Source organism: Podarcis cretensis (genome assembly GCF_951804945.1).
Source record: "Podarcis cretensis genome assembly, chromosome: 8".
Taxonomy (NCBI): domain Eukaryota; kingdom Metazoa; phylum Chordata; class Lepidosauria; order Squamata; family Lacertidae; genus Podarcis; species Podarcis cretensis.
Genome location: NC_137177.1, coordinates 31,314,981 through 31,337,843, shown reverse-complemented (window position 1 = coordinate 31,337,843; position 22,863 = coordinate 31,314,981). Strand labels below are relative to the sequence as shown.

Here is a 22,863-nt window from a genome sequence, read left to right as displayed (position 1 = left end):
CATTTCACCACTTGAAGTGGCGCAAAGCAGCGACAGCAGTTTCCTCATTGGTGGGCCGGCCCTGAGTAGGACTTTATTCTGCCTTGGTCAGGCCGCACCTGGAGTCCTGTGTCCAGTTCTGAGCACCACAGTCTATTAAGGATATTGACAAGCTGGAATGTGTGCAGAGGAGGGCAACAAAGATGATCAAGGGTTTGGAAAGCAAGCCTTATGAAGAACTGTTGAGGGAGTTGGGTGTGTTTAGCTTGGATAAGAGGAGACTTAAGAGGAATTATGATAGCCATCTTCAAATATTTGAAAGGCTGTCACATGGATGATGGAGCAAGTTTTTTTTCTGCTGCTCTAGAGGGTAGGAGTTGAATCAATGGATTAAAAAAAAACCAATAAAGGAGATTCCAGGTAAACATGAAGGAGAACTTTCTGATGGTAAGAGCTTGCCTTTACATCTCACTTCCCCCAAATTCCAGTGTAACTAAGAGAATGTTCCAGGGTATGGACTGAAGGCACTGACCAACCCCAAACCTGCCTGAATGAGAGACTGCCTGGGGGCCACGTGTATCCTGGCTAGAATGTGTTTTCAAGTTCTGATAATGCCTCTGGCCTATTAGGATGGAGGACAGACAGGTGTGTGTGTATAGAAACTAGTGTATTGTATAAAACTAAAATTTACATGGGGAGGTAGCCACCCCTTTGGAACTGCCCCCACACAAGCAATTTTACCTTATGGAGCCAGCACACTTAATGGGTCTTACTGAGCTCTGAGAGACTGTCTCATGATCTCCCTCAGAGCCCAGTAAGCAAGCCTGAGAGCTTTAAAGCTCTTTCCACACTGGGACGACCCTGCATAAAAAGAACTTTTAAGCTCTCCTCCTTCCATGCATTTAATTTGTGTGATTTCAACCAGCCAGCCTTCAGCCGCATAAAGTTGAAATCACACAAGTTTAAAGTATATAAATTGTGAGTTATCTGCATTCATATTTACTTGGGTAGTTTTTAAAAAAATACTCACGTGTTGTGTAAATCTGTACAGTACTTTCATTTTCTCCCATTTTAAATAATTATATGTGAGCAACAGATGGGTTGGATCAACATCTGTCTGTGAAGGTGGAAAGGGAGACAAGATTGAGGTGTATGGAGTGCTAGATGATCCCACTGCACACTGTTTTTTGACAACTGATCCTTGAATGCTATCCCTGGCACCTTCATTCATTCATAGTTTCCTGGAGCTCAGTCATAGCTCTTTTTGTTGATCCTGCAGGAGGAGTGAGGCCCAATCTGTCCAAAAGTAACAGGGGCCTGGGGAGGATGGATGGATGAGCCTTGCAGGGAACACCTGTCAACAAGACATCTCGGTTAATTCATACACAAAAATAATACGTTAATGTAGTGGCCAACTAAAACAGAGGGCCAGGCCCCTCTTGCTGAAGATAAATGAGCTGAGGCTACTAGAGGCAGAAAAGGGATCAAGGTGATGATGGGAATATCCGGAACATTCCACTTCTGTTCTAACTCTGCATCCAAAAAGGCAGTCTCGCTTCTGAAAGCTGTACACAACTGGAAAAATTTCAGGAAATAAATGCTATCCAAATGTGATCTATAGGTGATATTTTATATGGTTGTATTTTATAACCATCAATGTGCATGGCACTCTGCTGAGCAAATGTAAACTTGAGGAGGCAGGAGCATGTCTTTTTTTATGTAAGCAAAAAAGATAGTCCCCTGCTCCACGAACTTACAATTTCAGTTTGAAAGTGGAAGAGAAAAACAGTGTGGGTTGGGAATATAGTCATTTGTCACTTTTTCCAGGAGCGTCGCTCCTACACCTTTAACAGCATCCTACACACATCAATTTATCAGGCTAGGTTTATTGCAGCACAGAGCTAATTAGGGGAAGCTTCATCTGCTGAATGTAAGCTGCTTTTAGAAGCACAGGAACAGGGCCAGTTAAAAAAAGTGGCAACATAAAGAGCAGGGGAGCGAAAAGAGGAGAGGAGAGACAAAGGACATTTTAACTGCCCTTAATAGTAGCTTGACATGGAAATTTGTCAGGTGAAGCTTTTCCTGGCATGCAGATCAAGGTTTTTTTTTGGGGGGGGGTTATTAAATTTATATTGGGTTGCTGTTAAAGGCACAACAGCAGAGAGAATTTATAAAGTGGCAATTATACATGTGATTTAGAAAACTCAAAAGTACTTCCCAGTGTTTGGCCTCACTACCCTGTAAGGTTTATTTCTTGTTGTTCATATTTGTTTAAGAACTGAGCAAATGTTATTCGCAGAGGTGTGACTTGAATCTGAGTTACTGCTGTTACAGCCAAACTAGTTTTAAAATCTCTTTGAAAAACTATCATGGCTTATCCCAAAGAACTCTGGGGATGTGTATTTATTTGCTATGATATAATTTATATTGTTCTGCTCTATTTGGAATGTGTGTTTGTTTGTTTGTTTGTTTGTTTAAAAAACAACTGTAATGGTTTTATTTGAGCAATTGTGATGTAGTGGTTAAGAGTTCTGGATCTGGGACCTGGGGATCTACGGTTCAAATCCCTGCTCAACCACAAAACTCAGTGGGTGATCTTGGGCCAGTCGCAGTCTGCCAACCTACCTTACTTCACAGGGTTGTTGTGAGGATAAAATGAGGAGGAGAACCATGCATGTTATATTGAGCTCTTTGGAGGAATGGTATTGGATATAAATGGAGTAAATACATTTGCTTTCTCTTATATTATTCTAACCTGCTGTGGTACCTTATGGTAAATGCCGGGTAAGGAATCAAAGACATCTGAAGGGCCACAGGTTCCTTGCCCCAGCCTAGAAAACCCAGGCACTATTGAGGAGAGAAGGACAGGTTTGGTCGAGCTTGTCACACTTTACAGAAGGGCAGGCAGGCAACTTCAAAAAAACCCCTTTCTCCATCAAGGTTTGCCTCCTTTTTGGGGTAGGGGCATGATTTTTAGGTTTATTGGTCACTTGGGTGACAAAATTAAAGAACGTCGTTTGGTCAGCTAAAGGAAGCAGCCCGTGTTGGAATAAACATCATACAGCTTTGAAGGAGAAGGTGTGTGCATGTGTACATTTGGAGCGTGGGGAGAAAAGAGGGCTTATTTCCTCAGCTTTAAAAAAGAAAAAAAAGGGGGGGGGGAAGAAGCTTATTATGACGATAACTTTATTTTTTTTGTTGTGGCTTAAATAACACACTCCCGCCTCCTGCCTCTGTGTAAAGGAAAAACAATTCAGAAGCTGGAAGCCACTCAAGAGAAAAGGAGGGGGAGAGAGAGAGAGATACTTTAAAAAAAAAAATTTTCAACCAGCCAACCCAGCCCTCCTGAGCTGAATTCGCCCGTCCAAAAAAAGAAAAAAAGAAGGAGCTCGTGAAAAGCTGCTAGCTCCCTCCGCGCGCTCATTCGCAGCCCTGGCTGGCTGGCTGTGCCCGGTCCTCCTCGCTCATTCTTCTTCACCTCCTTCCTCCCTCCCTTTGCTCTAAGGTGCCTCTTGAAGCCCTCAGGAGCGGGGCAGCAGCTGCAGTTCCCATGGAGTAGCAGGCTCTGCCCTCGAGAGCGACTAAGCAAGTGCCTGCCGGCCTCTCCTGCCCCCCACTTGCCAGCCTGAGAGAGCCTCCCCCCACATCTTCTCTCCACTCCCCCCACCCCAAGGTAAGGTGCCTCCTCTTTTCTCTCTGTCACATGTTGAATTTCGCGTGAGTTATCTGTATATATTTATTTCCTTCAGGGACCAGTGATTTTGCCTGGTTGCTCCACTCTGCTTTATGCACCGGCAACTTTATACTTTCTCCATCTCTCCTCTCCCCCGTCTAAAATATGGTCTAATTTTAATACATAAATAAATCCAGAAGGTATTTTAAAACTCTTTATCTCACACTCATTTCCCTTTCTTTCTTTTCCCCCAGTAAAATGCGTTGAGTTTGTTGCTGACTTTTTCCTCTCTTTTTCCCCTCTTTTTTTGCTATTCCGCTGAGCCAGCTTTAAATATCTGGGGCATATTTATCTATTTTAACTAAGGGTGTGGGGTGTTCATATGGTGTGTGTGTGTTTGTGTGTAGAAGCTGAATGTCCAAGGGGAGTCTCAAAATTCAACTTGAATGTTGAGTTCTGATAGAGAGAAGTTGGCCGGTTGATAATTTTACTTGCATCCCAACAATTTTTGTTCTTGTGTTTTGCTGTTGATTTAAAAATTAAAAAGAGAAAATTGGAGCTGGTTACACTTTTTATAGTCTGATAGGCAAATCAAGTCAGGAAGTGCTTTGCTAAATTGAACTCTTCCAGTCCTAGGCAATGTCAATAATTTAATGCTAATAATGATTAATAAGCAGATTAGAGGGAGTTTGTTCATGACAAGCAGCTTTGCTGTAAGCAAATGTTTAATAAATCATAAGGCCAGCAAATTCCAGGGATTTTTTTTTAGTACTTGTTTAAAAGCAGCAACAACCCATAACACTGGATCTGACGACAAGTGGCTCTGACCAAAAAGGGCCACAATCCAGTGAGACAGTCTCCCCTGTAAGCACTATGTATGCAAATGAATAAATTTCCCTGGGGCTTATGCAGGAGAACTTCCCACTGAAGGATTATGCCCTGAAGTCTCTGCATTGTTGGCTGAAGTTTCTAGCATTTGGATGCTAACACAACAAACAAAGCTGGAATCCCAGTTTCTTCTGCCAGCCTTCCTACATGACAAGTGTAACTTGTTTGAATCGGGTTGTACGATGTCAATTATATGGGGCTGTATGGAGTAAGGGTGTGTGAACTCTTCAGAGCTATGTGGGGTATTGGTTTTATAAAGCCATTCAAGAGGAGGTGGTCTTTGGTCTTTTTGGCTTCTTCTACTCTGGATTTTTATCTACTGAGTCTGTGAGAAGCTGGGTAGAGTAAACTTACACGGGACAGGAGAAAGCTTTTAATGTAACTGGGAAGGTTAGATTAATGTATTTTTGTTGAGTATATGGAAAATGGGTTATAGATTTATGGACATGTCTGTGTGCTATGGAGCTGTGGTTTTTGTGGAATAAGGATTGTTCCTTAAAAATATGACATAATTTGCCAATCTGGGTCCCTGCCCTGTATGGTGGTGTTGTACAGTGAATGTTGAAAGGCTCAGGAGTCGTCTGCAGTAGCACACTTGGTTCATCTTGATTTGGTGGTGAATTTAACATCTTACCTTCCTTTTCCATTTGCTTATGATTTGCTGCTTGGAATAGATGCAATTTCATAGCATTACTTAAATTTCTAAAATAGTTAAATGCCAGGGGATCAAGTCAACCTGAATATTGTTGCTTGTAGTTACTACCTAATGAGAGAGTTCAGTTCTTTCTTTGCACATAAATTATTTTCCTTTATAAATACATCATGTATTTGAGACTTGGCACTGATTCAAATTCAGCTGTATTTAATACAATCCTGGTTTGAAGAAAGGGGTTTGGATTGTTCCCTTTCATTCTACAGCAGAACAAAATGTGCAGAGTCAGGAAGCTGGCAATTCATTCATAGATGGGGGAATATCATCCACAGACAGAGCCAATCTTGCTACTAGGCCTTTTGTTGCCCAAATTCACATCACATACTTTTTTGTCTATTTCTCTGTACAAGGAAAGTGTGAAATAGTGCAATTTGAGGAGAGATGAATTCTTTCCCATTCCTCAAAATGCAGATTCCTGTTGTTAGCTTCTCAGGCACTTCAGTGGGATTGGCTAGTCTCCTCTTCCCACTCCATATTGTGGGCTGCTTCTTCCAGGGAAGTTTGCCAGAGCTGAACTGTCTTGGGGTATCTTCACATTAGCGCTTACTCTGCATCCAGGGTGCTTCCACTACTAACTGTTGAAGCTGCACATTCGCCACAATCCATATTGATCCTGTAGTTTCTTGACAAATACTGCTTTTTGGCAGTGGCGTAGCGTGGGGGGTGCAGGGGGGGGGCCGGCCGCACTGGGCGCAACATCTGGGGGTTAGGGAAATCCACGGGTTAGGGGGCGCAAATCCATGGGTTAGGGGGCGCAAATTACTTGCCTTGCCCCGGGTGCTGATAACCCACGCTACGCCACTGCTTTTTGGTGTGTGTTTTTTTGAAACAAGCTTCAATCTGATTAGGAAGCTGAATGTGGAGTAAGCAGTAACGTGAACGTACCATGACAGTCGTTGTGCAGGGGCAGATGAGCACATGTACACAGATGACAGGTTAAAGAATAAGGAGTTCTGGGGTGGGGGTGGGTTACATGGGCGTGGAAACTAAAAAGGTTGTGTGCGTTGGGTGAAGACATCTCTGCCCCCTCTCTGATGTGAACAATTCCATGCAAATGTGGCTTGAAACGCAAATGGAGGGGATGACCTCACTGCATTTCAACCACTAGTATGAACATACCCTTTATTTTGAGAAAGTCAAAGACAGTTAATTGACATAAGAAGAGCCTCTCGGGGTTAGACTAAAGCCCCGTCTAGCACAGCATCTTGTTTCCCGCAGTGGCTAACCTGCTGAATTTGTCTGATCCCCTTTTAAAGCCATCCTTGTTAGTGACAAAATCTTGTGGCACTGAATTCCACAGATAAACTATGCGCTCTGTGAAGAAGCACCAGCTTCATCAGCAAGACACCTTTTAAAAGCTGAGAGGTATGTCACTGCTGACTGATGAACTGGGTTGAAGTAGAGATTCCCACCGAGTGTTTTTATAAATGCATTTTTTTGTTCTGTTTACGCTATAAATACAGTTCTGGAGTGTAATTTCCTGAGCTTTCTACCAGAGGAAGTTATCAGAACTTAGAGAGGGAGAAATAGGGAGTGTGTGTGTGTGTGTGTGTGTGTGTGTAAGATAAATAAATGAACTATAGTCAGAAATCCAGTTCTCCTGTCATGGGGTGATTCATGTATCACAATGCGGGGCCGGGAGTAACGAGAGCTACAAGAGGCTTGGGAGGCTGTGCTTGTATTGTGTAGACCAGATCCTGACACCTGGCTCCTTTTTCTTGCCTTTTGAAAGCATGAAACCATGGAACTCCACCTCCCTGCGAAATCTGGCAGCATTGGCAAAGAATGCAAGCATGTAAAACACTTCTAATTCAGGAATGTTTACTGAATTCTAAATCACTGTCCTGAAGCAATATCCATTTATTATGTTTTTACAGAATTCCCAGGTAGGAACATTACTGGTTAGGCAGTTTTAGAAATATGGGCCTGAAAGTGCAACACTATTTGTGTCTTCTCAGAAGTAAGTCACATTGGGTGGTATTCAACAAAGTTTTATTCAGAGTAGACCCATTGAAGTCAATGCACCTAACTCAGTCATGTTTATTAATCGTAGTGGGTGTAACCTGGAGTAAAACTTAGTTGAATATCATCCATTGGGTTCAGTGGAACTTATTGACAAGAAAGTGCCTATAGAACTGTCAGACTTTAAAGCATTTAGTAAGGTGACATTTCATTTTATTGCCTTATCATTTGTCATCAAGACTTCAGCATGCCAGAAAACAATTCCAGTATTTACATTTTGGATTTTTGTAAAAAGAAGAAGAAAGTGGTCAGTTTGTGATGAATTTTATTTCATTTTTAGTTAAGTGACATGCTTGACTTCTAATGGCAGGGGTATTGTACATGTCTGTATGTGCACAGAGGTGTCCTGCTTCTTATTGTGACATATTGCTGGACTTTTTCCAGACACTGGGAAAAAGGAGTTACAGATATGTATTCCGGCTACAAGCTGAGGAGGTTAGAAGGGAATATGATGGCTCTCCTGCCCAGGTTGCTGGATGTGTCAGAGGAATATAAGAAGCTGCTTTATACTATTCATAATGTTGACCTATGTAGCTCAGTCTTATCTATACCTGATTGGCATCAGCTCTCCACATTTTGAGACAGGAGTCTTTTTCCAGACCTATCTGGAGATACCAGAGATTGAACCTGGAACCTTTTGGATGCAACATACGTTCTCTTCCAATGAGGAACAGCTCCTCCTCATCTCTCAAGGGGCCTTGTGTAGACTTACTGACCTCTCAAAGAATGTTCTCCAGAATTATAACTCTGTGTCTTTTCTTTTTTATTGTTGGATTTACCTCGCCTTTCCAGTTTGCGACTTGCAATCTCAATACTAGGAAAGTTTGGAATCTAGTAAATATTTCTCTGTTACGACCTTTTGCTACATTACATGGCAGATAGCCCCCTGTTTTTGGCACTCCTGAAGCATCAATAGCAAAACCATGTTGAGAACAGTGCCACATGGAATGTTACTGCAAGAAACTCCCGTCAGTTTGTGGGCTGGAATATTAACTGCCTTCTGTTTCTGTTTCTGGAGGGCAGCAAGAAAAAGAATACATTATCTTTACTTGAAAAGGCCCTTCTTTACAAAAGTAAAACTGAAAGACTCAGCATCAACCTTTTTTTAATGATTGAAAAGATGTATCAAGTACATTTTGAGAAGGATATATATCTGCATACTAAAAATATAAAGTGATTTCATTTTTCTCATTTATATGGTGAATGTTATATTTCCACATGACAGATAGAGGCTGTCCACTTGATTCCAAGGCTCAACTAGAATTTGAACCCAGAACCATGTTTCTCCTTCTTCCCTTGTTGAACTGACCATGTTTACCTCCTAGAATCTGATGTAGTGAATTACCCACAGTTGCCTGTGCTCAGTTTCTATGATTCAGGAATAGAAAAGAATAGAATTGTGCTACATCAGCCTCTGTGATTGGCAAGCACTATGAGACCTTTGGATTAGCCAGGCCTGATATAAATTCTAGGGTCCTTCTCTTCTCTTGCTTAAAAGACAAAACAGAATCATCTTCCTCATGGGCATAGCCAGGATTTTTGTTGGGGGGGCAGGACTTTGTTAGGGGGAGCAGGACTTTTGTTAGGGGAGGCAGAACCGATCTGATTGGTCAGTTAGTTAAGTATTTCTGTTGTTTTACTTGATCTAGGGGGCAGCTGCCCCCCTGACTATGCCTATGATCTTCCTCCTGCACCCCATCCCTCAGCTCCAGCTCCTGGCTTCTGGGGCTCTGGATGGGAAAAATTAGCATGTCACTCATGGACCCAGTCTTACTTTAGTAGTTTTTGCTTCTTGGTACCTTTTTCCTTCACCCAAAAATACTGTTTAGTTTGAAAGATGAACAAATAGATGGCCTGATGGCCTCTGTGGGGAAGGGGCCTCCAAACCTACTGCTTGGAGTCTTTTCCTTTTCCCAATATATTGGTCCTGCAGTTCACATCTGCTAGTTTAGACAAGAGGGAGCACGCAGAGTTCCTCTCAGGTCACTGGCCCTTTTCATAGCCTGGACTGGCAAGTGACCCAAGCATTGAAAAGCTGGACAGGCCAGTAAAAAAAGAAAGGGGGAAGAAAAAGAAGAAGCAAACTCTAGCAAAGTGACAACTATTTGGCTGGCTTTTGATGGTTTTATTCTCATGGCTGGTAAAGTGTATGGATCAATATAGGCGCCTACTTCTGAGTGCTTTGCTCGAGTAAATATTGACACCATTGACACCCCATCCCGAGACCCCTTTGCACATCAAAGAGAGGTGTAGAACTCTGGAGTGCCAATCATATATGATTTTTGTTATGGGTAAGATACTACTGAATGTGTGTGTGTGTGTGTGTGTGAGAGAGAGAGAGAGAGAGAGAGAGAGAGAATATGGAGTGGAAATAAGGCACTTGGTCCTCAGTAAAGAGTACCTAGCACTGTTTGTTTTTGATCATGCGAACAGAGCTCTGGTAAAACTAAAACAGTGACATGCCTTCTCTGGCTGGGCCAAGCAGGTCATAGGAACAATTTCACAAGACAGTGTGAAAACACTGTGCAAAATATATGGGCTTTCTTCCTTCCTTTTTACACTTCCTTCCCAAGGAAGGAAGAAGGATTAGCATTGTCACCATGACAGTAGCCATAAAATCTGAATTGGGAGATGCCAGGGACAAGTTCATGCTCCCCCTAACGGTTTGGTCAGCAGCTTCTTTAGAACATGCATGAAGCTGCATTACTCAATCTTTCTAGCCACCTGGCCATGACTGGATTTTGTTAGGGGGCCTTACCATCGCCTGCTACTTGATCCTTTGAGCTGAAGACTTCAGGGCTTGAACTATGGAATGTTCTGCGTGCTGAATATGTACTTTAAAACTGCTATGCCCTTCTCTTCCCAGAAGAGCATGACACTCTTTTTCCCTGTTGCATGGGCTTTTTTGGGATGGTTTGAAGGGCCATTTTTGAGGAGAGGGCAAGGCTTAGCAGGCCATGGCTCCTTTCCTCAAACAGTGTGATGTCCTATTGCAGGGTAGAGAACTGAGAGCTGAATTTGGCCATTCAAGTCTCTCTGTGTTCCCCTTGGAACTCTCCTCAGGCCACACATTGCACTGGCCCTCTGCACTATTCCATTAGTGCTTTTGCCTGCTTAGAGGGTGTTCTTGAACTCTGATAATAATACCTCTTGCTTGCCTGGATGGAGAGATGTGTGTCTATAAACCACTGACTTTTATGTGTCTGGGATGCAGCCTACTGTACAGGTAATCCATCGCTCTGCTGCTTTAACCCAGATGCTGCTGTTCCACACCTCTTTGTGTTTGTGTTTGGCACTTGGAGGGGGTTAAACAGCACCTCTCAAAGGTCTGGATTTGACTCATGGTCCATTGCTTGCTGACCCTTATGCTAGCAACTGTCTGAGATTTCAGTGGTCTCAGCTTTTGAGAAGCTTGGAGTATAGGGCTTTACTTTTACCACCCCCTCCTTTTTTTTGCATTCCGTTTCTGAGAAAAATATTTTCCCGGGAAGCCTGTTGGAACTCTGTTGCTTTTCTTTTCAAAAAGCACCATCAAACTTGCATTCCGAGAGCTGTGAGGAGTTTTGTCAAGTTTTTCGGAAAAGAAGCATGATGCTTGAAGTATGGAATTTGTCACATTTTAAAGCAGACGGAAGGAGAAGCCCCGTTCCGTGTCGCACAGGTCCTGGCTGAGCAGAATGTCCTGGTCTGTTTTTTCTTTCAGTGAAAAAAAAGAGAGCTACTGTTATTCTTCTTCTCTCTCTCTCAATCCCTGCGCTCCCTGCCACCATCTCTTTAAAACAAAACTTGAATATTTTGGATTATTAGTTTCCAGCCCTGTTGTGAACTGGACTACACATGGCTAGATTTCAGTAGGAAGAACTCAGTTTATCTGTACTTGAATGTCTTGCAGTTCTTTGCAGTGATTCATATATTCCATTCATGTGAAATTCAGTGTGAATGGATGCTGATGTGGTAGGCTCTGCATGTGTATGAGTTTAGAGTAATAAAGTTCTAAATGTGCTGAAAGTTTATTCACAGTGGTGAACTCTAGGTGTTTTCTAGCCTCTATGCTTTGGCATTGCTTCAGCATAGCAAGCCTGGTCGTGAGGTCCCTCTCCTTTCACACACTAACTGCATACACACTCTCTTTTGACAAATTTCCAAATTGTGAGGAGAGAACTTCAGCAGCTGTTGGCTTCTGATCTCTTAGCATAGTCTTTTGTCAGCATTTTGGCCTCCCCTCCTGAGGAATGCATGGCATTATGCTTAGGTGACCCCCATAGGTTCCAGACTATGCCCTTTGTGCAGTCCACATCTGGTGTCTTAGAGCCAGCCTTTAAAAGACCACAATTTCTGGTGTACCTTTATCTTCTTCCCTTTACTTCACCTTCTCAAGCCTGGTTCACATGTCACACTAAGGCAAACCATGGCTTGGTGTCAGGACCACGCAGAGCTTGTCTGAGGCCTGAGGTGGGAGTCTTGTTAGAATAAAGCTATGAACTCAAACAAAAATGCAGCTGGTCCCTGGCGGGCTGGCTTAGCCCTCTGAGGCCCAGGGCAAGTGTACCTGGCTGCTCCCCACCCTGCATAGCCTCAGTGTTAGAAACTGAGATATGAAAGCTAGGAGCTGAATGGCACCTTAAACCTAGGTCATGGGTGCAGCAACGAAATGTCCAGGCACGCTTTTTTATAACAAGAATACAAAGGCATCTAAAATGTTATGTTCATTTTTCACGTGTTCTGGTCCTTCCCCTGCCCACCTCCCTAATATTCTTAAGAGGGTCTCTTCTCCAGTCTTCAGAGAGTAGCTGGAAGTGGGGAAGCAGAAAAACGTCCTCCTTTCCTTCCACTTCAGTTTTAATCTGAAATCTTAGGCGCAGTACTGCGCCCAGAGCTCAGAAACTGCTTGCGCTAATGAAATTCCCTGTTGCAAAATGCCTACTTTGCCTCTGTGTTCACCCAAAAGGGAATCAGTGCCCAACCTGGTGGTAACAATAAACAATGCAAGGAGGGAGCTGCAGGCCAGGACAGGAAAAGGGGTGGTAAAGGAACGCTTAGCTACTTTAAATGAATTCAGATCTCCGGAGCCTGATGAACTGCTCTCAAGGGTACTAAAGGAGCTTGCAGATGTAAGAACCTTTATGTATAATCTTTGAGAATTCTTAGGAATTTCTGCAGGTGACAAGAGTTCTCTCACTTTCCATGTATTCTGCTATTGTTAGATATCTTACCCACCTTTCACCAAGAGATCTCAGAGCAATTTTCTGCATTTCCTTAGTAATCTGCATGCATGGATGCACTTGAATATGCATTTGTATGTGTCCGTCATTGCAATTGTAAGTCCTTCCCCACCCCATAAAAGGTAAAGGACCCCTGACAGTTAAGGTCCAGTCACGAACGACTCTGGGGTTGCGGCGCTCATCTCACTTTACTGGCTGAGGGAGCCACTGTTTGTCTGCATACAGTTTTTCTGGATCATGTGGCCAGCATGACTAAGCCGCTTCTGGAGAAACCAGAGCAGTACACAGAAACACCGTTTACCTTCCCACCAGAGCGGTACCTATTTATCTATTTGCACTTTGGCGTGCATTCCCCACCCCATAAAGGTAAAGGTAAAGGTACCCCTGCCCGTACGGGCCAGTCTTGACAGACTCTGGGGTTGTGCGCCCATCTCACTTAAGAGGCCAGGGGCCAGCGCTGTCCTGAGACACTTCCGGGTCACGTGGCCAGCGTGACATCGCTGCTCTGGCGAGCCAGAGCCGCACACGGAAACGCCGTTTACCTTCCCACCAGTAAGTGGTCCCTATTTATCTACTTGCACCCGGAGGTGCTTTCGAACTGCTAGGTTGGCAGGCGCTGGGACCGAGCAGCGGGAGCGCACCCCGCCGCAGGGATTCGAACCGCCGACCTTTCGATCGGCAAGTCCTAGGCGCTGAGGCTTTAACCCACAGCGCCACCTGCGTCCCATCCCCACCCCATATCCAAGCCTAATTTAAGAGTGTGAAGAGGCAACAAGAGGAACTCTCACAGTCCCAGCAGTTCCCTTTCATGTGTATCTGAGTTTGTGTAATGCTGGCTTCTTATCATGAGTTGAACTTCATGCCTTGCATTCTAAGTCTTCAGTGCAAAACTATCCCTGTGTTCGACCCTTTCTAGTAATCCGTGTTTTCTTGGGTCATATGCGTGCTGCATTTTACATTTCTTGCCAATGCTGCAGTACTTTATACCCCCAATATTATTAATATAGTGCTATCTATGTACATGGCATTAAGTATGAGGACAGGCCCTGCCCTGAGGGATTTACAGTTTATAAATTTACAAAGGCAGATGATACAGGACAGGGGGAAGGAAACTGAGACGGGATAAAAATGGGAAGAATATGCAGATCTTTCAATTACGTGTATTAAGGCTTGGCTACAGTTTGGAATGAGGACTAGGAGGTTGTGCCAAAGGGAGAGAGATAAATGTCCCTCTTTGAAACTTTCAACAATTGGGATGTCTTTGACTATGTGTGTGTCCAATTTCAACTTTCAGAATGATGTGGAAGTACTTTGATACCCACATGAAATTCAAGCAACTTTATGTTTATTGTTGCACAAACTGTCACAGGATCAAGCACAACAAACATACTTTCAACAAAATGTTACTGCAGATTAATTCTCTTCAGAGTTTGACTTGACCTGTGATGGGAAATAGTATGGCTAAGTTTTGCTGGGAAGTCTGTCAGTATAGATCTATGTAACTTTAGACGAGGTTTGCCAAGGGAGAAAAACAGAAGAGCCCACTCTGCTCCTGTGCCTCTTACAGAGCTTTGAGATACAGAAATCAGCCAATGTAAGGGAGCTTTTCATGGCATTGAGATCATCTGCTCTTTGCTCCAGATCAAACAGCAGCTAAAGGGGCATTTATAGGAACTGGCTAAATAAATTACAGCTCTGGTTTTGACTGAAAGATGAGAGTGAGGTATTTGTAGTTCTTTTTGCTGCAGGGTTTTAAATCCTTGTTTGCAAAATTCCAGTTTTAAAAGGTGATAGTTCTCTCTCTCTCTCTCTCTCTCTCTCTCTCTCTCTCTCTCTCTCTCTCCCCCACACACACACACCCACCCACCCACCAACCCACACCCCACTTTACAAATGTCCGCTATGCAAAAATTAACTTATCCAGACATGAGGAATAATGTACCCAAACCTTGCAATGCCGACTACAGATTCATATATCTGAACAGAGAGCATTTTTACTACCTTGTTTGCTTTTTACTGGTTGGCTGAGGAATGGAGGGAGGAGGAAAAGTGATCGGACAAATTAGAGAGCATTTTTTCTGGATTTTTGGAGTCAGAAATCTGTGGCCGGGAACGCATTAGAAAATTTCACATAGGAATTAATGGAAATTAATGATTCCTTTTGCACATGCTTGCCTAACAAACCATTTCCAAGGAACGCATTGTGTTCAGTAAGCAGGACCTGCGTATATATATTGTACAAGCTGCTTTACACTGAGTCAGACCACTGGTTCATTAAGCTCAGTATTATCTACACACTGATTGGTAGTGTTTTAGGCACAGGTTTTTCTCATCCCTACTGGGAGATGCTGGAGATCAAACCTGGGATCTTTTGCATGCAGGGTAGTTGCTTCACGACTGAACTATGGCCCTTCCCCTTCCATTTTGACCTACAATACCTGCAATCCCTGACCATATTGTTCCATATTGTCTGGGACTGTTGAAGGTTGTAAAATGCTGGAGAGCACTAAGCTGGGGAAAGCTGAAATAGAATGTTACAGGAGCTGAAATGTTGGAGAATTTCTATGACTGATCACAGTGGCTGATTGCAGAGTGCAAGACCCACATGCGCTCGCTCTCGCTCTCTCTCTCTCTCTCTCTCTCTCACACACACACAGAGAGAGAGTTTGCTGCCCACAAGTCCTATTGATGCAGCCACCACTCCTGTCAAACAAAGTTTTTGCCATTGAGTTGACGAATGCAGGTGCTAGCTGGTGGTACTTAGGGACCAGCTCTGTTTGGTGGCTTCTAGTTGCCAATCTGTATTCTGGCATTAATGATTTTAAGCTCGTGGCAATGTCAGAATGAAACCATAACTTGTCTGTGGAAGGTACATCCTATTTTAAAATGGACAAAAGATACCGGTAGATCAGATTCAATTGCATGTGCCACCAGATGGCACCGTTATCTTCCAAATTCTTGTGCTGCTTCTTATTACGAAAGCTCTATTCTTGCTGTGCTTTGTTTAGATCGGGAATAGGGAACCTGTGGCCCTCCAGATGTTGTTGGGGTCCAGATCTCATCAGCTCCAGCCAGCATGGCCCAGTGGTATAAGAGAGAATAGGAGCTGCATAGTCCAACATGTGAAAAGCTGCAGGTTCTCCATTCCTGGTTAAGACAATGAACATACAAAGGAAACTGGCAGTAGTCTTAGACAAAATGGTCTCAGGACATCTTGCTGGTGTGACCACAGATCAGATCTCTGGATGTTCAGCATTCAAAGTGTGTTCTCTACTGCTGGGCTATGTCCCACTCTCTGTACAGTGGTACCTCTGTTTACGAACTTAATTCATTCCGGAGGTCCATTCTTAAGCTGAAACTGCTCGTAACATGAGGTGCGCTTTCGCCAATGGCACCTCCCGCTGCTTTTGGTGTGTGACTTCTGCTTGCATCCCAGGGCAAAGTTCGCAACAAGGGGCATCTACTTCCGGGTTAGCGGAGCTCGTAACCCGCAGCATTCACAAGGAGGATGTACGTAACACAAGGTTCCACTGTATGTGATAATAAGAGGCCAAGAATTTTAAGAGTTTTACACAGGAGATAAAAAGTGTCATTTGTTTTCAGGATTTGCAAAATGCCTGTTTATTGTATTTATCTTGGAAGGTTGATTAGACATTTGCTTTTTAAACCTCGCTTTCTTTTCCCTGTGTATTTGGAACCCATTGCATGTTTTTAAAATTCCAGAATATTTGATAAGTCGCTAAATCATTTGTTTGACAACTGCTAGATGTTTATAGGCCTTGGGTGTCCCATAAACTTCCCTTTAGAAGGGTGAGGAACATAAGATGCTGCCTTTTACTAAGTCAGACCATTGGTCCATCCAGCTCACTGTCAACTAGAAACACAGGAGGGAGCAGCTTTCATTCAGACAGAAGTTTTTCCCAGCATTTTCTGGAAATGTCAGGAAGGTGGTGTTACACCCACGACTTACCTGCTTGCAAACATTGTGCACTATGGCACTGAGCAACAATCCTTCTCTTGTTGTCTCTCAGGATTGGCACTGTTTCTTTTTATGAAGTCACCCCTACCTGACAAATAGGCTACAAGGTGAGAATTTCAGTGAATGAATGAGAGTGAGATCATATATACAAATAGGAAGCTCATTCTCTGAGTGTCCGTCCTTATGTAGCAAAAAAGGCACCATCCATGCACAAGTGGGAGGTGTCAGCAGGCTTAGGGAACTCCAGGGTTTGCAGAGGGAGGGAAAAAGCTCCAAAACAGCCCAGTGAAGACTGTGCATGCTCAGTGAGTGTGGAATTGTTGCTGTTGGAGACTAAGAATGGAAACCAAGGAGGAAGAGGGCAGGTAGTGGAATGGCACTGCTGCCTGGAACCCTGAACTGGAGCATGCCACCACAAAGCAACATTTTCTTGCAGGTCCTAGTTATAAACCCTTTAGGGTAGACAGCGATGAGCTTCTGCAAACTGTGAGTAGTTCAGCTTTCTGGTTGCATGGCATCGGTGCATATTTCATGAACAGAGCAGGTAGCAAGCTACAGTTGGTGGTGTACATGGTGTATAGGCAAAGCTGATTTTTGCACATCTAGATATAACAGCAGTACAAACAAAAATGCATGGTGTTCATTCTCCATAAAGCTGTTTGGGTGTGTGATACAAAGTACAGCGTGGGGGTAACAGGAAGTTGGTGGAAATCTTTCACTCCCTCCATGAAGGAGAGTAACCCCTGCCAGAGGAAAAACATGAAATCACTTAAGTTTTGGGAGAGGAGTGTGGGCATGTGATGGTTCAGCTGCCCCCTCACAGCCATGTTCCTTTTAACTGCCTTGCCCCACCCACTAGGGAATATAGCAGTGAAACAGCCCTGCAGACACATCTAGTTTGGCCCTTTATCACAGAGCATTGGGTAACAGTCCCTGTTGGCAAGGCTTTGAATTAGGATTTCCTTTCTTTTAAGCATAGCATTCTTTATAGCAAAGTTAAGTACAGTAATAGCACCACCTGCTGACAGATACTTACTGCACACTGTACTTTAATGCACTTCACTTCTTTGTAATGAGCTGCCATTTACTTGATTAAAGAGTCTCTGGGTGATGTAATGGGGAAAAGAAGATATATCATTGCTTGTTGCAAGGGGTTTAATTGCTGCTGTATAAGCACTATGGCGCAAAGGAATCAAAGTAGGTTTCTGCTACCCTGCATGAAAATTTCACTGGACCTACACTAAACTATGGTTGAGCATTCTTTACATGAATGATGCTCAGGCTTGCATTCTCCCTCACCCCTTCCTCTTTTACGCTTGTGTGACTGTGAGAAGAAGACTAGAAGCTTCTCCTTCCACTTTTAATAAATGAGCCAGGGAGTCACATATACACCAGACATTTAAAGCACATTTTCCCTCCCAAAGAATCCTGGAAAGTATAGTTAGTTTAGGGTGCTGGAAGTTCCCTAACAGTTACCAGCATTCCTTTTATGGGCACAGTATAGCCAGGAATATAAACTATGGTTTGACCCTGGCTTGTTTGATATACTCATAGTTTAAGTTACCCTTAGTTTGGGCACAGTGGCTACAGTTACATGTCACCCTAGGCCATAAATCATGGCTTGCTGTGCAAAATGTACGAAGATTCACTGCTCCCAATTTGTGCTTGGGAGAAACAAACTATGATCTCTGGCTTAGCATTATGTCTGAACCAAGGATTGTAATTTGTTGCACTCCAAACAAATCACGATGATAAACCAACATTTGTTCTTGGCTTATCAACTGTGGTTTGTTTGAATGAAACAAACCATGATCCATGGTTCGCCAGGGATTGTGGCTTGTTTTTCTCCAGCATGAGTGTGAAGCTGTGAAGCAGGCACAGTCAGCTCATGCAGTGAGTAGTGGTTGACAGATTACTGTAATATGTAAATAAATTTACATATGTAAATGCATAATATGGACCTCTGGTTATTAAAGCAGAAGCAGAAACCTCCACTCTGCTGACAACCACAGCAAAACAACAGGGATGTGGGGAGTCTTTGTTAATGTTTTTAAGTTCATGACAATGCACACACACACACACACACACACACACACACACACACACACCAGTTGTAGGGCATTTACGGTACATTGCATGTACATCTACTCAGTAAGTTATTGGGAATTACTACCAGTTAAGTATGCAGAAGATTGGAATCTGAATTACCAATTCCAAACGTGGGTCATTCCAGGCTACCTTTATAGCTGCCTGTTCAAACAATAGCTGATAGGAAAACACATTGAACTCATGATTTGCAAAAATGAGGTGCCATTTCTTTGAATGGACTTTGCCTGATATAAACTCAGCTGTAATGAGGCCCTTATGTCACCATTCTAGGCTGGGATACTGAAATTCATTTTGATTTGACAGCCATAAGGATACCCATTGTCTCTTCATGGCTAAAATATTTATAAAGCACAAGTATTAAGGAAAATGATTTGTTCTCTCACATCCATTCTTTGAAATTTTGGTACATGACCGCAAAAAGTTATCCTAAGGTGTTTTGTTCATTAGGAGCCCTGGATTTTTCAAGTACATTTTTGGCAGGGATAAAACAGGAGGTTCTTCTTCATTTTATCCTTCTTTTTAACTCTGTTGACCATGTTATGAGGAAGCTCGGAAATCCTCTATTATATCTGTCAGGGAACTGACATCAGAGCGAGAGGTGGAGGCAAGGCTCCAAAACGATGCAGGAGAGGGGACCAGCAGGGGGGAAGGAATTCAGCGTAACACCAGTGGAGAAGAGAAGGAGATGGAGGATTTGGAGACAGGGCTCCAAGACCCTTCACCAGAGACTAGTGGGGAGAGCGCTGACACGCCTCTGCCTTCCCCTTACTTGCGCAGACGAGTTCCGCGCAGGGAAAGTAGGAGGAGACTTGGCGTCAAACAGCTCTTATGCTGGAAGAGGTTCAAGAAACGCCCACTGACGGATTCTGCAAGCGACTGACCGGCCACGGAGTGTGGGCTGTCAGCCAAGGCATGGTGAACCAGGCAATCTAACTGAAATTGAAGGCAACTTACGCACAAGTAACCCCTTACAACCATTACAATATCCTTAATCAACAAGCTGGGAGTTTTAAAGTTTGACTACCGTAAAAAAAAAAGCACCATGCTAAAAGGTATTACAGAAGAATTAGATTGGCAGTTGCATCTTTGGTAACGGCAACTAAAATCAGGGTGAATATTTTTCACAGCAGTGGTAGCTGATTTTGTTATACTTGTAGCCTTTTGATAACAAACTGGTGATTATTTTTTTTAAGAAGAAAGATTTGACTTAATACCAGTTCATAAGTTAGCTTAATTTTCTCCCAGTGCTAAAACCAATGCAGTTTGTTGGTAACACTTTACAGTAATGCATTTCAATTTTATATAACTTGCATTTAATGGTGTTTTGTAAAGTGCTTTTAAAAAATGTAGATCTCATTTGACCATATTAATATTTTTGAAGTTTGTGGTTAATTTACAGAATGTTTTGCTGAGTATTGTTCAGTTCAATTAAGCTGCAATGGCCTGTAGCTAAATAATAAAGACTGATAGGTTGATTGCCACCCCCCATATGAGAGACAGTTGCCTTGTTTCTTTTCTCTACTCTACAGGAAGTCTGGGCATGGCTCACTGTTTGTTATAAAAACATTTCCCAAGGGATTTGCACTACAAAATTAAGTAGAATCAATATTATTGACAGATTCTTTAAATTAAAAGTAGGATTGGTTGCATACAGAAATGGCTGAGGGGTTGGATACAGGCATTGGTAACACCCTCTTTCTGCAGAAAAGAGCTAGGAATGGGTGAATCAGTCTAGTTCTGGTCCTTGTCACCTTTGCATGTGTTAATCCATTAGTCCACTCTGTCCTGGAAGTATTGTGGGAGTGTGACTCTGTGGTGCCACTTTCGTGCAGTTCTATTGCTTACTCATTAATCAGTTTTAGAAAGTAGTTATTGAGGACTTTTGTTAAGTGGTACTGTATTCTATGCTCTATAGTCTTTAATGTCTTCATGAAACCACAGGGAGAATTCCATATTTTGCTGAGTTGTCCTCAACATGTTAAGTGCATGAACTATATTAGTTATTTTAATCTGATCCAGTAGTGACAGTGTTGGTTTTCAAAGTGTTGGTTTTGACCTACACAGCTTGGGACCAGCAAACTGAATGACTCTTCTTCTCACATGAACTTGCCCTATCTTTGAGATCATCATCTGAGAAGAAGAAGAAGAGGAGAAGGAGGAGTTTGGAATTGATATCCCACCTTTCACTCCCCTTAAGGAGTCTCAAAGTGGCTAACAATCTCCTTTCCCTTCCACCGCCACAACAAACACTCTGTGAGGTGAGTGAGGCTGAGAGACTTCAAGAAGTGTGACTAGCCCAAGGTCACCCAGCAGCTGCATGTGGAGGAGCGGGGAAGCAAACCCGGTTCGCCAGATTACGAGTCCACTGCTCTTAACCACTACACCATGCTGGTTCAGAGGTTACATGAGTGGTGACTGGGGACAGGGCCTTTTGTGGTGTCACCACATTGTGAAATACGAATACCACCAGCAGTGACATTTATGTGGTTGTCTTTTAAGCAGCAATTTAAAATATTTTGTTCTTTGAAGCATTTGATAGATGATTTATTTTCTGCTGGTTTGTTGTCTATTTTATTTTAAAGGGATTTTGTGGGATATTTAGCTACTGTTCTTTGTATTTAATTGTTTTAATGTTGTAATCTGCCTTGAAAGTGGGCCACAGGGTTCTGTCTTGGACCTGAATGGATGCTCATCAAGTTTGCAGATGACACCAAACAGAGTGGTATCAGACAGAATCAAGATTTGGTTTGACCTTTACAGACTGGAGAAGTGAGCCCAAACTAACAAAATGAATTTCATTCGGGACAAATGCAAGGTTCTACATTAGGCAGTAAGAACCAGCTGCACAAATATAAGATGGGAGACATCTGGCTTCCAGTAGTACATATGAAAAGGATATAGTGACCTGATCAAGGGAAGTTATGTTCTGCCTTGTTCAGACCACACCTGAAATACTGTGTTGAGTTCTGGGCACCACAATTTAAGAAGGATATTGACAAACTAGAATGTGTGAGGAGGAGGGTGAGCAAGTTGTTCAAGGGTCTGAAAACTAAGCTTTATGAGGAACAGTTGAGGGAGTTGAGTATGTTTAGCCTGGATTAGAGAAGACTGAGATGATATATGATAGCCATCTTCAGATATCTAAAGAATTGCCACATGGAAGATGGAGCGAGCTTGTTTTCTCCTGCTCTGGAGTGCAGAACCTGAACCAATGGCTTCAAATTACAAGAAAGAAGATTCCAGCTAAAGATCAGGAAGAACTTTCTGATGGTAAGAGCTGTTCAACAGTGGAATAGACTCCCTTGGAAGGTGGTGGACTCTCCTTCCTTGGAGGTTTTTAAGCAGAGGTTGGATAGCCATCTGCCATGGATGCTTTAGTTGAGATTCCTGCATTGCAGGGGGTCAGACTAGATGACTCTTGGGGTTCTTTCCAACACTACAGTTCTATACTAAGACTGAATTTGCCTAAGGTGAATTTGGATGGCCTTGCCTGAGAGAAATATTCAAGAGTTCTCAAGAAAAGAAAAAAGCTACAGTTGTCGCATAAATGGGTATGAGGAACCGGATGAGAAAATCCACACAACTCATAACACACCAGCTACGTTTCCTCATAGTGGTCAGTCCGTACACCTAGGTTGTTATGTATGCATTCAGTCTGTGCAGAAAACGATGATAAAACTGAAAAAGGAGTCCCCCCCCCCCAAATAAACCTTGTGAATGAGCTCAGCCTCTGAAATTCTCTCATTCCATATAAGATATCTTCCCTGGTTAGAAATGGAACCATATGAAGAGTTTAATATTTATAATGTACTGAGGTTGTCCTTTTCCATAACCCCCCGTTTCTGCGGTAGAATAGAAAAGCCTTTCCCTGACTGATCTGATGTTTAAATGAAAAGTTGGGTTCCTAAGAATTAATTTCATTTAAAACATTCTTTTCATTTTTTCATAAAGTGCAGCAAATCCACAGTGCTTACAGCAGGAATGTACCAAGAATGTGGCTGGGTAGACAGCGTATTAACTTCAATATATGGAATATCAGCGTTGGAGGAGAGAAAGGAAGGGGTGAGGGTGGGAAGTGGTTTTGTTCATCTGGCAGTTGAATAAAGTTAGCTGATACAAGGTCTAACCCTTCATCAGATTCGCCCAGACAGAACCAGGAAGATTATATAGTGGTCTGCTGCCCACAGAGCCAGCCCAATACATTTTGCTCCTTGAAGTGAAGCATATGTTGGTACTTTCCTCCATTCCATGTGCAAATGCAGGCCAGCCTGGCAATGGG

At 43.0% G+C, this 22,863-nt stretch overlaps 1 protein-coding gene across 1 annotated transcript in view; it reads left to right on the top strand.

Moving 5' to 3' along the window:
- The first annotated feature begins 3,292 nt into the window (after nt 1-3,292).
- COL8A2 (collagen type VIII alpha 2 chain) overlaps nt 3,293-22,863 on the top strand; it is a 156,069-nt gene continuing 136,498 nt past the window's right edge. Inside the window, exon 1 of the mRNA XM_079987729.1 lies at nt 3,293-3,652. The gene's annotated coding sequence lies outside the window, so the exon portion shown is untranslated. The remainder of the gene's footprint in view (nt 3,653-22,863) is intronic.